The sequence below is a fragment of the Ornithodoros turicata genome, chromosome 6, assembly GCF_037126465.1.
Source record: "Ornithodoros turicata isolate Travis chromosome 6, ASM3712646v1, whole genome shotgun sequence".
NCBI classification, from domain to species: domain Eukaryota; kingdom Metazoa; phylum Arthropoda; class Arachnida; order Ixodida; family Argasidae; genus Ornithodoros; species Ornithodoros turicata.
Window position 1 is genome coordinate 37,413,596 of NC_088206.1, and position 15,012 is coordinate 37,428,607.

Consider the following 15,012-nt stretch of genomic DNA (forward strand, 5'->3'; position numbering starts at 1 on the left):
TTTTGGAATTTGCTGTAGGACAAATGTTTCCATGCAGGATTATCGCTTTTCAGCTGACGTAAAAATAACGTAACTGCTGCTATTATATTTTAGTTTTTCATTCCGTACATGACTGCGGCGGCGCCACAATCAACCCATTATTCGACACGTTTCGGCTCACGTGTTTTCCTCCAGGGCTGAAGCAGCCTTAAGTAAGATGGTTTCGTTATGCACGTGGTTTTTGGAAGGCGCTGTAGGACAAATGTTTCCATGCATGATTGTCGCTTTCCAGCTGACGTAAAAAATAACGTAGCTGCTGCTATCATATTTTAGTTTTTCATTCCGTACATGACTGCGGCGGCGCCACAATCAACAAATTATCGACACGTTTCGGCTCACGTGTTTTTCCTCTAGGCTTCAACTAAGAGGGTTGCGTTATGCACGTGTTTTTTGGAAGGCGCTGTAGGACAATTGTTTCCATGCAGGATTGTCGCTTTTCAGCTGCCGTAAAAAATAACGTAACTGCTCCTATCATATTATAGTTTTTCCTTACGTACATGAAATGCGGTGGCGCCACAATCAACTCATTACTCGACACGTTTCGGCTCACTTGTTTTCCCTCTAGGCCTGAAGTAAGAGGGTTTCGTTATGCACGTGGTTTTTGGAAGGCGCTGTAGGACAAATGTTTCCATGCAGGATTGTCGCTTTTCAGCTGCCGTAAAAAATAACGTAACTGCTGCTATCATATTATAGTTTTTCATTCCGTACATGAAATGCGGTGGCGCTACAATCAACTCATTATTCGACACGTTTCGGCTCACTTGTTTTCCCTCTAGGCCTGAAGTAAGAAGGTTTCGTTATGCACGTGGTTTTTGGAAGGCGCTGTAGGACAAATGTTTCCATGCAGGATTGTCGCTTTCCAGCTGACGTGAAAAATAACGTAACTGCTCCTATCATATTATAGTTTTTCATTACGTACATGAAATGCGGTGGCGCCACAATCAACTCATTATTCGACACGTTTCGGCTCACTTGTTTTCCCTCTAGGCCTGAAGTAAGAGGGTTTCGTTATGCATGTGGTTTTTGGAAGGCGCTGTAGGAGAAATGTTTCCATGCAGGATTGTCGCTTTTCAGCTGCCGTAAAAATAACGTAACTGCTCCTATCATATTATAGTTTTCCATTCCGTACATGAAATGCGGTGGCGCCACAATCAACTCATTATTCGACACGTTTCGGCTCACTTGTTTTCCCTCTAGGCCTGAAGTAAGAGGGTTTCGTTATGCACGTGATTTTTGGAAAGCGCTGTAGGACAAATGTTTCCATGCAGGATTGTCGCTTTTCAGCTGCCGTAAAAAATAACGTAACTGCTCCTATCATATTTTAGTTTTTCATTCCGTACATGAAATGCGGCGGTGCCATAATAAGCGCAATTATTCGACACGTTTCGGCTCACGTGTTTTTCCTCTAGGCCTCAAGTAAGAGGGTTTTCGTTATGCACGTGGTTTGTGGAATTTGCTGTAGGACAAATGTTTCCATGCAGGATTATCGCTTTTCAGCTGACGTAAAAATAACGTAACTGCTGCTATTATATTTTAGTTTTTCATTCCGTACATAACTGCAGCGGCGCCACAATCAACCCATTATTCGACACGTTTCGGCTCACGTGTTTTTCCTCCAGGCCTGAAGCAGCCTTAAGTAAGATGGTTTCGTTATGCACGTGGTTTTTGGAAGGCGCTGTAGGACAAATGTTTCCATGCATGATTGTCGCTTTCCAGCTGACGTAAAAAATAACGTAGCTGCTGCTATCATATTTTAGTTTTTCATTCCGTACATGAGTGCGGCGGCGCCACAATCAACATATTATCGACACGTTTCGGCTCACGTGTTTTTCCTCTAGGCTTCAACTAAGAGGGTTGCGTTATGCACGTGTTTTTTGGAAGGCGCTGTAGGACAATTGTTTCCATGCAGGATTGTCGCTTTTCAGCTGCCGTAAAAAATAACGTAACTGCTGCTATCATATTATAGTTTTTCATTCCGTCCATGACTGCGGTGGCGCCACAATCAACCCATTAGTCGACACGTTTCGGCTCACTTGTTTTCCCTCTAGGCCTGAAGTGAGAGTGTTTCGTTATGCACGTGGTTTTTGCAAGGCGCTGTAGGACAAAAGTTTCCATGCGTTATTGTCGCTTTTCAGCTGCCGTAAAAATAACGTATCTGCTGCTATCATATTTTAGTTTTTCATTCCGTACATGACTGCGGCGGCGCCACAATAAACCCATTATTCGACACGTTTCGGCTCACGTGTTTTTCCTCTAGACCTGAAGCAGCCTGAAGTAAGAGGGTTACGTTATGCACGTGGTTTTTGGAAGGCGCTGTAGGACAAATGTTTCCATGCAGGATTGTCGCTTTTCAGCTGACGTAAAAAATAACGTAACTGCTCCTATCATATTATAGTTTTTCATTACGTACATGAAATGCGGTGGCGCCACAATTAACTCATTATTCGACATGTTTCGGCTCACTTGTTTTCCCTCTAGGCCTGCAGTAAGAGGGTTTCGTTATGCACGTGGTTTTTGGAAGGCGCTGTAGGACAAATGTTTCCATGCAGGATTGTCGCTTTTCAGCTGCCGTAAAAAATAACGTAACTGCTCCTATAATATTATAGTTTTTCATTCCGTACATGAAATGCGGTGGCGCCACAATCAACTCATTATTCGACACGTTTCGGCTCACTTGTTTTCCCTCTAGGCCTGAAGTAAGAGGGTTTCGTTATGCACGTGATTTTTGGAAAGCGCTGTAGGACAAATGTTTCCATGCAGGATTGTCGCTTTTCAGCTGCCGTAAAAAATAACGTAACTGCTCCTATCATATTTTAGTTTTTCATTCCGTACATGAAATGCGGCGGTGCCACAATAAGCCCATTATTCGACACGTTTCGGCTCACGTGTTTTTCCTCTAGGCCTCAAGTAAGAGGGGTTGCGTCATGCACGTGGTTTTTGGAATTTGCTGTAGGACAAATGTTTCCATGCAGGATTATCGCTTTTCAGCTGACGTAAAAATAACGTAACTGCTGCTATTATATTTTAGTTTTTCATTCCGTACATGACTGCGGCGGCGCCACAATCAACCCATTATTCGACACGTTTCGGCTCACGTGTTTTTCCTCCAGGCCTGAAGCAGCCTTAAGTAAGATGGTTTCGTTATGCACGTGGTTTTTCGAAGGCGCTGTAGGACAAATGTTTCCATGCGGTATTGTCGCTTTTCAGCTGCCGTAAAAATAACGTAACTGCTGCTATCATATTTTAGTTTTTCATCCATACATGACTGCGGCGGCGCCACAATAAACCCATTATTCGACACGTTTCGGCTCACGTGTTTTTGCTCTAGCCCTGAAGCAACCTGAAGTAAGAGGGTTTCGTTATGCATGTGGTTTTTCGAAGGCGCTGTAGGACAAATGTTTCCATGCGTTATTGTCGCTTTTCAGCTGCCGTAAAAATAACGTATCTGCTGCTATCATATTTTAGTTTTTCATTCCGTACATGACTGCGGCGGCGCCACAATAAACCCATTATTCGACACGTTTCGGCTCACGTGTTTTTCCTCTAGGCCTGAAGCAGCCTGAAGTAAGAGGGTTACGTTATGCACGTGGTTTTTGGAAGGCGCTGTAGGACAAATGTTTCCATGCAGGATTGTCGCTTTTCAGCTGACGTAAAAAATCACGTAACTGCTCCTATCATATTATAGTTTTTCATTACGTACATGAAATGCGGTGGCGCCACAATCAACTCATTATTCGACACGTTTCGGCTCACTTGTTTTCCCTCTAGGCCTGAAGTAAGAGGGTTTCGTTATGCACGTGATTTTTGGAAGGCGCTGTAGGAGAAATGTTTGCATGCAGGATTGTCGCTTTTCAGCTGCCGTAAAAAATAACGTAACTGCTCCTATCATATTATAGTTTTCCATTCCGTACATGAAATGCGGTGGCGCCACAATCAACTCATTATTCGACACGTTTCGGCTCACTTGTTTTCCCTCTAGGCCTGAAGTAAGAGGGTTTCGTTATGCACGTGATTTTTGGAAGGCGCTGTAGGAGAAATGTTTCCATGCAGGATTGTCGCTTTTCAGCTGCCGTAAAAAATAACGTAACTGCTCCAATCGTATTTTAGTTTTTCATTCCGTACATGAAATGCGGTGGCGCCACAATCAACTCATTATTCGACACGTTTCGGCTCACTTGTTTTCCCTCTAGGCCTGAAGTAAGAGGGTTTCGTTATGCACGTGATTTTTGGAAGGCGCTGTAGGACAAATGTTTCCATGCGGTATTGTCGCTTTTCAGCTGCCGTAAAAATAACGTAACTGCTCCTATCATATTATAGTTTTTCATTCCGTACATGAAATGCGGTGGCGCCACAATCAACTCATTATCCGACACGTTTCGGCTCACTTGTTTTCCCTCTAGGCCTGAAGTAAGAGGGTTTCGTTATGCACGTGATTTTTGGAAGGCGCTGTAGGACAAATGTTTCCATGCAGGATTGTCGCTTTTCAGCTGACGTAAAAAATAACGTAACTGCTCCTATCATATTATAGTTTTTCATTACGTACATGAAATGCGGTGGCGCCACAATCAACTCATTATTCGACACGTTTCGGCTCACTTGTTTTCCCTCTAGGCCTGAAGTAAGAGGGTTTCGTTATGCACGTGATTTTTGGAAGGCGCTGTAGGACAAAAGTTTCCATGCGGTATTGTCGCTTTTCAGCTGCCGTAAAAATAACGTAACTGCTGCTATCATATTTTAGTTTTTCATTCCATACATGACTGGGGCGGCGCCACAATAAACCCATTATTCGACACGTTTCGGCTCACGTGTTTTTGCTCTAGCCCTGAAGCAACCTGAAGTAAGAGGGTTTCGTTATGCACGTGATTTTTGGAAGGCGCTGTAGGACAAATGTTTCCATGCGGTATTGTCGCTTTTCAGCTGCCGTAAAAATAACGTAACTGCTCCTATCATATTATAGTTTTTCATTCCGTACATGAAATGCGGTGGCGCCACAATCAACTCATTATCCGACACGTTTCGGCTCACTTGTTTTCCCTCTAGGCCTGAAGTAAGAGGGTTTCGTTATGCACGTGATTTTTGGAAGGCGCTGTAGGACAAATGTTTCCATGCAGGATTGTCGCTTTTCAGCTGACGTAAAAATAACGTAACTGCTCCTATCATATTATAGTTTTTCATTACGTACATGAAATGCGGGGGCGCCACAATCAACTCATTATTCGGCACGTTTCGGCTCACTTGTTTTCCCTCTAGGCCTGAAGTAAGAGGGTTTCGTTATGCACGTGATTTTTGGAAGGCGCTGTAGGACAAATGTTTCCATGCGGTATTGTCGCTTTTCAGGTGCCGTAAAAATAACGTAACTGCTGCTATCATATTTTAGTTTTTCATTCCATACATGACTGCGGCGGCGCCACAATAAACCCATTATTCGACACGTTTCGGCTCACGTGTTTTTGCTCTAGCCCTGAAGCAACCTGAAGTAAGAGGGTTTCGTTATGCACGTGGTTTTTGGAAGGCGCTGTAGGACAAATGTTTCGATGCAGGATTGTCGCTTTTCAGCTGCCGTAAAAAATAACGTAACTGCTCCTATCATATTATAGTTTTTCATTCCGTACATGAAATGCGGTCGCGCCACAATCAACTCATTATTCGACACGTTTCGACTCACTTGTTTTCCCTCTAGGCCTGAAGTAAGAGGGTTTCGTTATGCACGTGATTTTTGGAAGGCGCTTTAGGACAAATGTTTCCATGCGGTATTGTCGCTTTTCAGCTGCCGTAAAAATAACGTAACTGCTGCTATCATATTTTAGTTTTTCATTCCAATCATGACTGCGGCGGCGTCACAATAAACCCATTATTCGACACGTTTCGGCTCACGTGTTTTTCCTCTAGGCCTGAAGCAGCCTGAAGTAAGAGGGTTACTTATGCACGTGGTTTTTGGAAGGCGCTGTAGGACAAATGTTTCCATGCAGGATTGTCGCTTTTCAACTGACGTAAAAAATAACGTAACTGCTCCTATCATATTATAGTTTTTCATTACGTACATGAAATGCGGTGGCGCCACAATCAACTCATTATTCGACACGTTTCGGCTCACTTGTTTTCCCTCTAGGCCTGAAGTAAGAGGGTTTCGTTATGGACGTGGTTTTTGGAAGGCGCTGTAGGACAAGTGTTTCCATGCAGGATTGTCGCTTTCCAGCTGACGTGAAAAATAACGTAACTGCTCCTATCATATTATAGTTTTTCATTACGTACATGAAATGCGGTGGCGCCACAATCAACTCATTATTCGACACGTTTCGGCTCACTTGTTTTCCCTCTAGGCCTGAAGTAAGAGGGTTTCGTTATGCACGTGGTTTTTGGAAGGCGCTGTAGGAGAAATGTTTCCATGCAGGATTGTCGCTTTTCAGCTGCCGTAAAAAATAACGTAACTGCTCCTATCATATTATAGTTTTCCATTCCGTACATGAAATGCGGTGGCGCCACAATCAACTCATTATTCGACACGTTTCGGCTCACTTGTTTTCCCTCTAGGCCTGAAGTAAGAGGGTTTTGTTATGCACGTGATTTTTTGAAAGCGCTGTAGGACAAATGTTTCCATGCAGGATTGTCGCTTTTCAGCTGCCGTAAAAAATAACGTAACTGCTCCTATCATATTTTAGTTTTTCATTCCGTACATGAAATGCGGCGGTGCCACAATAAGCCCATTATTCGACACGTTTCGGCTCACGTGTTTTTCCTCTAGGCCTCAAGTAAGAGGGTTTTCGTTATGCACGCGGTTTTTGGAATTTGCTGTAGGACAAATGTTTCCATGCAGGATTATCGCTTTTCAGCTGACGTAAAAATAACGTAACTGCTGCTATTATATTTTAGTTTTTCATTCCGTACATGACTGCGGCGGCGCCACAATAAACCCATTATTCGACACGTTTCGGCTCACGTGTTTTTCCTCCAGGCCTGAAGCAGCCTTAAGTAAGATGGTTTCGTTATGCACGTGGTTTTTGGAAGGCGTTGTAGGACAAATGTTTCCATGCATGATTGTCGCTTTCCAGCTGACGTAAAATATAACGTAGCTGCTGCTATCATATTTTAATTTTCATTCCGTACATGACTGCGGCGGCGCCACAATCAACATATTATCGACACGTTTCGGCTCACGTGTTTTTCCTCTAGGCTTCAACTAAGAGGGTTGCGTTATGCACGTGTTTTTTGGAAGGCGCTGTAGGACAATTGTTTCCATGCAGGATTGTCGCTTTTCAGCTGCCGTAAAGAATAACGTAACTGCTGCTATCATATTATAGTTTTTCATTCCGTCCATGACTGCGGTGGCGCCACAATCAACCCATTAGTCGACACGTTTCGGCTCACTTGTTTTCCCTCTAGGCCTGAAGTGAGAGTGTTTCGTTATGCACGTGGTTTTTGGAAGGCGCTGTAGGACAAAAGTTTCCATGCGTTATTGTCGCTTTTCAGCTGCCGTAAAAATAACGTATCTGCTGCTATCATATTTTAGTTTTTCATTCCGTACATGACTGCGGCGGCGCCACAATAAACCCATTATTCGACACGTTTCGGCTCACGTGTTTTTCCTCTAGACCTGAAGCAGCCTGAAGTAAGAGGGTTACGTTATGCACGTGGTTTTTGGAAGGCGCTGTAGGACAAATGTTTCGATGCAGGATTGTCGCTTTTCAGCTGACGTAAAAAATAACGTAACTGCTCCTATCATATTATAGTTTTTCATTACGTACATGAAATGCGGTGGAGCCACAATCAACTCATTATTCGACACGTTTCGGCTCACTTGTTTTCCCTCTAGGCCTGAAGTAAGAGGGTTTCGTTATGCACGTGGTTTTTGGAAGGCGCTGTAGGACAAATGTTTCCATGCAGGATTGTCGCTTTGAAGCTGCCGTAAAAAATAACGTAACTGCTGCTATCATATTATAGTTTTTCATTCCGTACATGAAATGTGGTGGCGCCACAATCAACTCATTATTCGACACGTTTCGGCTCACTTGTTTTCCCTCTAGGCCTGAAGTAAGAGGGTTTCGTTATGCACGTGGTTTTTGGAAGGCGCTGTAGGACAAATGTTTCCATGCAGGATTGTCGCTTTTCAGCTGCCGTAAAAAATAACGTAACTGCTCCTATCATATTATAGTTTTTCATTCCGTACATGAAATGCGGTGGCGCCACAATCAACTCATTATTCGACACGTTTCGGCTCACTTGTTTTCCCTCTAGGCCTGAAGTAAGACGGTTTCGTTATGCACGTGATTTTTGGAAGGCGCTGTAGGACCAATGTTTCCATGCGGTATTGTCGCTTTTCATCTGCCGTAAAAATAACGTAACTGCTGCTATCATATTTTAGTTTTTCATTCCATACATGACTGCGGCGTCGTCACAATAAACCCATTATTCGACACGTTTCGGCTCACGTGTTTTTGCTCTAGCCCTGAAGCAGCCTGAAGTAAGAGGGTTACGTTATGCACGTGGTTTTTGGAAGGCGCTGTAGGACAAATGTTTCCATGCAGGATTGTCGCTTTTCAGCTGACGTAAAAAATAACGTAACTCCTCCTATCATATTATTGTTTTTCATTACGTGCATGAAATGCGGTGGCGCCACAATCAACTCATTATTCGACACGTTTGGGCTCACTTGTTTTCCCTCTAGGCCTGAAGTAAGAGGGTTTCGTTATGCACGTGGTTTTTGGAAGGCGCTGTAGGACAAATGTTTCCATGCAGGATTGTCGCTTTTCAGCTGCCGTAAAAAATAACGTAACTGCTGCTATCATATTATAGTTTTTCATTCCGTACATGAAATGCGGTGGCGCCACAATCAACTCATTATTCGACACGTTTCGGCTCACTTGTTTTCCCTCTAGGCCTGAAGTAAGAGGGTTTCGTTATGCACGTGGTTTTTGGAAGGCGCTGTAGGACAAATGTTTCCATGCAGGATTGTCGATTTTCAGCTGACGTAAAAAATAACGTAACTGCTCCTATCATATTATAGTTTTTCATTACGTACATGAAATGCGGTGGCGCCACAATCAACTCATTATTCGACACGTTTCGGCTCACTTGTTTTCCCTCTAGGCCTGAAGTAAGAGGGTTTCGTTATGCACGTGATTTTTGGAAGGCGCTGTAGGACAAATGTTTCGATGCGGTATTGTCGCTTTTCAGCTGCCGTAAAAATAACGTAACTGCTGCTATCATATTTTAGTTTTTCATTCCATACATGACTGCGGCGGCGCCACAATAAACCCATTATTCGACACGTTTCGGCTCATGTGTTTTTGCTCTAGCCCTGAAGCAACCTGAAGTAAGAGGGTTTCGTTATGCACGTGGTTTTTGGAAGGCGCTGTAGGACAAATGTTTCCATGCATGATTGTCGCTTTCCAGCTGACGTAAAAAATAACGTAGCTGCTGCTATCATATTTTAGTTTTTCATTCTGTACATGACTGCGGCGGCGCCACAATCAACATATTATCGACACGTTTCGGCTCACGTGTTTTTCCTCTAGGCTTCAACTAAGAGGGTTGCGTTATGCACGTGTTTTTTGGAAGGCGCTGTAGGACAATTGTTTCCATGCAGGATTGTCGCTTTTCAGCTGCCGTAAAAAATAACGTAACTGCTGCTATCATATTATAGTTTTTCATTCCGTCCATGACTGCGGTGGCGCCACAATCAACCCATTAGTCGACACGTTTCGGCTCACTTGTTTTCCCTCTAGGCCTGAAGTGAGAGTGTTTCGTTATGCACGTGGTTTTTGGAAGGCGCTGTAGGACAAAAGTTTCCATGCGTTATTGTCGCTTTTCAGCTGCCGTAGAAATAACGTATCTGCTGCTATCATATTTTAGTTTTTCATTCCGTACATGACTGCGTCGGCGCCACAATAAACCCATTATTCGACACGTTTCGCCTCACTTGTTTTTCCTCTAGACCTGAAGCAGCCTGAAGTAAGAGGGTTACGTTATGCACGTGGTTTTTGGAAGGCGCTGTAGGAGAAATGTTTCCATGCAGGATTGTCGCTTTTCAGCTGACGTAAAAAATAACGTAACTGCTCCTATCATATTATAGTTTTTCCTTCCGTACATGAAATGCGGTGGCGCCACAATCAACTCATTATTCGACACGTTTCGGCTCACTTGTTTTCCCTCTAGGCCTGAAGTAAGAGGGTTTCGTTATGCACGTGATTTTTGGAAGGCGCTGTAGGACAAATGTTTCCATGCGGTATTGTCGCTTTTCAGCTGCCGTAAAAATAACGTAACTGCTGCTATCATATTTTAGTTTTTCATTCCATACATGACTGCGGCGGCGCCACAATAAACCCATTATTCGACACGTTTCGGCTCACGTGTTTTTGCTCTAGCCCAGAAGCAACCTGAAGTAAGAGGGTTTCGTTATGCACGTGGTTTTTGGAAGGCGCTGTAGGACAAATGTTTCCATGCAGGATTGTCGCTTTTCAGCTGACGTAAAAAATAACGTAACTGCTCCTATCATATTATAGTTTTTCATTACGTACATGAAATGCGGTGGCGCCACAATCAACTCATTATTCGACACGTTTCGGCTCACTTGTTTTCCCTCTAGGCCTGAAGTTAGAGGGTTTGGTTATGCACGTGGTTTTTGGAAGGCGCTGTAGGACAAATGTTTCCATGCAGGATTGTCGCTTTTCAGCTGCCGTAAAAAATAACGTAACTGCTGCTATCATATTATAGTTTTTCATTCCGTACATGACTGCGGCGGCGCCACAATAAGCCCATTATTCGACACGTTTCGGCTCACGTGTTTTTCCTCTAGGCCTGAAGAAAGAGGGTTTCGTTATGCACGTGGTTTTTGGAAGGAGCTGTAGGACAAATATTTCCATGCAGGATTGTCGCTTTTCAGCTGACGTAAAAAATAACGTAACTCCTGCTATCATATTATACTTTTTCGTTCCGTACATGACTGCGGTGGCGCCACAATCAACCCATCATTCGACACGTTTCGGCTCACGTGTTTTTTCTCCAGGCTTGAAGTAAGAAGGTTTCGTTATGCACGTGGTTTTTGGAAGGCGCTGTAGGACAAATGTTTTCATGCAGGATTGTCGCTTTTCAGCTGACGTAAAAAATAACGTAACTGCTGCTATCATACTTTAGTTTTTCATACCGTACATGACTGCGGCGGCGCCACAATCAACCCAGTATTCGACACGTTTCGGCTCACGTGTTTTTCCTCTAGGCCTGAAGTAAGAGGGTTTCGTTATGCACGTGGTTTTTGGAAGGCGCTGTAGGACAAATGTTTCCATGCAGGATTGTCGCTTTTCAGCTGACGTAAAAAATAACGTAACTGTTGCAATCATATTATATTTTTCCATTCCGTACATGACTGCGGCAGCGCCACAATCAACCCATTATTCGACACGATTCGGCTCACGTGTTTCTCCTCTAGGCCTGAAGTAAGAGGCCAAATTTCATCGCACAACAGGAATAGCTATTACCCGGATTCAATACCGGACGATAATTTTCGTTTCTGTTATGTGTCCGGTAATGGAGGACTGTGGTCTGCGTTTCCGTTATCGTTACCATCTCCAATTCCGGCAATATACCGTTTCTGTTTCCATTACCATTACCGTTGCCCTTCCCTGGTTCACAGTTGCTGTAGAAAATTCAGTATTGCAGATACCACGCAGCCTGCCTTTCAAGTTTACATAGGACGATGCATCATTCCTCTCTTCTTGTTCAATCCTTGTTTCTGGAGAATTTTTAAAATCTTCTTGTATAGGGACTTATTCTGAATCCTAGCCCACCTGGGAGAAGGTGATTTGCGACGAACTGGTGTTGGGCTGCTTAAAAAAAAGTACAGAAAACTAAAGTAAAAGAGCGAAGGTCAAGTGCATTCTATCGTTTTTGACTTTGGTCGTTTTTCCAGAAACTTCATTGTGGTGTGAGAGTTCGTGACACAGTCTTATGCATGAAAGTGCAGTTTCGAAACTGTGCAACAAAACGAGGAAACGAATAACAGTTTTTAGTTTACTTAACTTACTGCAAACACTTACTTACTGTAGACTCAAGTGGTGTTTACACCTTGTTATAGCTACTGACTATGATGATCATGTCGGCTGGTTAGCACTGTGCACTCAAAGTTCGGACATCTAACTGTAAGCTCGGCGTGAGACCCTTGCGTGAATAGCTTTCAACCAGGGCTCCTTCCAACCAGGGCTTAATCCCTAACGGGAGACACCACGTTTGGTCCAACTTAATAGTTGCCATGCCATGGCAGCCAGGGACACAGAGTCGGCCTGGTGGAAGGAGTACCAGAGTGGTTGCAGTGCAGTGACACTTCCCTGTGAACACACCTAAGAAGGGACCACTGGAGAACTACCGTGCCGGGAAGAAAGCAGGAGGGCTTACAACACGCCGAAAGCACATGCTATGTACCTTAAAATGCCCATGTTGCCTGATCGTCACCTTCTTCACACTACACCGTAACAGATAAGTTTGCGTGGAAACAGCTAGAGCGGCGTGGCACATGTGGAGAGGACACGAAGAGGCCTTTTACCTACATGGTGTTGACATAGGTAACCTTGGTTAGCTCAGGCTTTGCTCATTCATCTTTGATTGCAGGATGTAGCCCAGGCTTTTTTAAAGTATGTCTTTGAAGATGATACACGATTGCACACGCACTGCCAAAAAACTTGTGAAGAGTTTGTGGATCGTATGAGTGAAGGATATAGGTCTCCAGTTGGTCACTATTCCTGGGTCTCCATTCTTCGAGATGAGCACAGTTCGTGATAGCTTCCACTCGTTGGGCATTTCTCTGTAGTGGAGGAATACCTTGAAAATGGCCACAAGGAATTTGCACTCTGGGTCTACACTTAACCAGTGCGCTTGTAGGAGATGCGATTGTCGCCAAGTAAAGTGTTTTTGCATTGCTTTGCCTTGCAGAGCACCTTCTCCGGAGGAAAGTGGCTTCGATAGACGGTACTGCTGCTTCTTTGGCACGGCAGAGGGGTATCCAGAGGAGCTGCTCTGAAACCCCATGCAGCGGAAAAGTGGGCTTCGATCTCTTCTCTTGCGATGGAACATGTGGATGGATGTTGTGGATGTTTATTCAATGATGGAACAGGTAGCTAGTTGGCGGTTCCTGCTTTACAATCATTGGGTCCCTCGTGGGTCGTTGGGGTTGATCCGCTGCCGGTTGCGCGTTCACTGGTTGTTCGCAGCTTGTTGGATGGCAGCATCTCTCAGTGCGGGAAGGAATTTTCCCCAGCTATCGGTGTGCAGATCCAGGGTGCTCGGTGTTGTTCATGTTCATGTCTGTGAGCGTGAGTGATGAGAGTGACACTGCAAACAGAAAAAAAGGATATTAGTTGAAATTAATGTAATATTTCTGATTTTTGATTATTTAGTGTCTCCCCATGAGGGGAGTGGGCCGATCCCGGAGGTACTGCAATACCGGGCCAACCCGTGGCAGAGGTGAAGCAAGCTTCAAGCACTCCGCCGCATTCCAAAAATAAGTTTAATACCTTGAGACCAAATAGGACTCGTATCAGATATTAAGCTGATAAGAACAGATACATTTTAGAAGAAGTTTATTTAACCCCTTGGACTACGAAAAAAACCGAAATTTTACAACTCGTACACTCAAGTACCTTCAAAGAACCTTCATGACATCAACTGGTCAAATCTCTACCAATGACTGTCCACACTGACCATTCCGTTTGTTATATGCAGATGTCTAGTTGACCACCTTCGAAGGAATTCAGTTTCTCCTAGAAGAAACAACTCTGTTTCCAGATGCATTATTATCTGGCTTCTAAGGCTGTACAATAAAGGCAACATAAAACGCATCCTGCGCTGTTGTCTCACCTGGGTCATTCCAGGCGAAATGATCCAATGTGTGCGCTCGACCCCCCATAATTTTGGTTCTAAAATTACCACCCATTCCTTACGACAGGAAAAGGCATGTGTCCGAGATTTACTCGAAAATATTTGCCCGCTCAGAATTTACGCCGGGTCAAAGTTTGTAAGAATGACGTAAACCATACCGGGAAGTAAGTAGACTAGTGGGCAGAATATTGCAGCTGGACAGGTGTTTGTGGTGCAGAACGAGAGAGCAGGGTTCAAATAATGTGCCAACGTTAAAATATTCCCGCTTGTTCCACATTTGGCCAGTCAAACGGACCCCATTCGCCGGGCTATTTCGTCCTATTTTGGGCCTCGCTAAGGATACTTTCCAGATGAGTGGGAAATCCAGGAAAAATTGAGCATATTATCCACTTCCAATACATTAAGTTCGTTTATTTTGAAGATTAAATTCGCAGTAGTTTTTGCTACATATAATCTCAAAGTTCGAACTTTACTCAAAGTTCGGTGACTTCGATGCCAATTTTGAAAATGAAGCGGTCGGCGCGCAACAGTAAAAAGGTATGCAGATGATAGATCGAAATTGAAAGCAAGACATATAAAAAAACTAAAAAATTACTTTTCCATATGCGCGAGAAAATATTTTTTATGTCGGACATGGTACATGCGGACCGTGCGGGTATACTGACGGGCGGCTCGCGTGGCCGTGCTTTGCAGAAAATGCCTGCCGGCAGGGTGACAGCTGTACCATAGTGGTTCTGGACCTTTCTTTTTGAGAATCGAAATGGTCTGTGTTGATGATGTGGCGGCCCGTGGAAGACGACGACGACGCGCCTCTGCTGCCGCGCGCTACTGCGCCTGCCAGCCAGTTCTACCGGCACCGTCCTAGCGTGGGGCCACGTCCATCTGCCGGCTGGAACATTCCGTCATCGCCGGTCAAGATTCATGTAGAGGAATACCCCCTCCTCTACAATATCATTTGCAATTCCCTCTTCAGCGTTCAATCGTGGCAGTAAAACAGGAGTACGACGGTCTGTGATGTCGTGAGGGCGGTGGCTTTGCGCTCTGGGGGGCAATAGGCTGCTTTCGCCCTTCCACAGCATCAACGTGCATTCACAGATAACGTCGGCACAA

The 15,012-nt window shown here is 44.3% G+C and overlaps 1 pseudogene; it reads right to left on the bottom strand.

Moving 5' to 3' along the window:
* Nucleotides 1-13,434: 13,434 nt before the first annotated feature.
* On the bottom strand, nt 13,435-13,642 carry LOC135399351 (U2 spliceosomal RNA; annotated as a pseudogene).
* Nucleotides 13,643-15,012: the final 1,370 nt, after the last annotated feature.